Raw genomic sequence first — 1901 nt, forward strand, 5'->3', positions numbered from 1 at the left:
ATGTACACACACATACATACATATGTACACACACATACCTACATATGTACACACACATACATACATATGTACACACACATACCTACATATGTACACACACATACATACATATGTACACACACATACATACATATGTACACACACATACATACATATGCACACACACATACATACATATGTACACACACATACATACATATGTACACACACATACATACATATGTACACACACATACATACATATGTACACACACATACCTACATATGTACACACACATACATACATATGTACACACACATACATACATATGTACACACACATACATACATATGTACACACACATACATACATATGTACACACACATACCTACATATGTACACACACATACATACATATGTACACACACATACATACATATGTACACACACATACATACATATGTACACACACATACATACATATGTACACACACATACATACATATGTACACACACATACATACATATGTACACACGCATACATACATGTGTACACACGAATACATACATATGTACACACACATACATACATATGCACACACACATACCTACATATGTACACACACATACATACATATGTACACACACATACATACATATGTACACACACATACATACATATGTACACACACATACCTACATATGTACACACACATACATACATATGCACACACACATACATACATATGTACACACACATACATACATATGTACACACACATACATACATATGTACACACACATACATACATATGTACACACGCATACATACATATGTACACACACATACATACATATGTACACACACATACATACATATGTACACACACATACATACATATGTACACACACATACATACATATGTACACACACATACATACATATGTACACACACATACATACATATGTACACACACATACCTACATATGTACACACACATACATACATATGTACACACACATACATACATATGTACACACACATACATACATATGTACACACACATACATACATATGTACACACACATACATACATATGTACACACACATACATACATATGTACACACACATACATACATATGTACACACACATACCTACATATGTACACACACATACATACATATGTACACACACATACATACATATGTACACACACATACATACATATGTACACACACATACCTACATATGTACACACACATACATACATATGTACACACACATACCTACATATGTACACACACATACATACATATGTACACACACATACATACATATGTACACACACATACATACATATGTACACACACATACATACATATGTACACACACATACATACATATGTACACACACATACATACATATGCACACACACATACATACATATGTACACACACATACATACATATGTACACACACATACATACATATGTACACACACATACATACATATGTACACACACATACATACATATGTACACACACATACATACATATGTACACACGCATACATACATGTGTACACACACATACATACATATGTACACACACATACATACATATGTACACACACATACCTACATATGTACACACACATACATACATATGTACACACACATACATACATATGTACACACACATACATACATATGTACACACACATACATACATATGTACACACACATACATACATATGTACACACACATACATACATATGTACACACACATACCTACATATGTACACACACATACATACATATGTACACACACATACATACATATGCACACACACATACATACATATGTACACACACATACATACATATGTACACACACATACATACATATGTACACA

The sequence above is a fragment of the Penaeus japonicus genome, unplaced genomic scaffold, assembly GCF_977035675.1.
Source record: "Penaeus japonicus unplaced genomic scaffold, GWHDUDI00000001_assembly GWHDUDI00000004, whole genome shotgun sequence".
Classification (NCBI taxonomy): domain Eukaryota; kingdom Metazoa; phylum Arthropoda; class Malacostraca; order Decapoda; family Penaeidae; genus Penaeus; species Penaeus japonicus.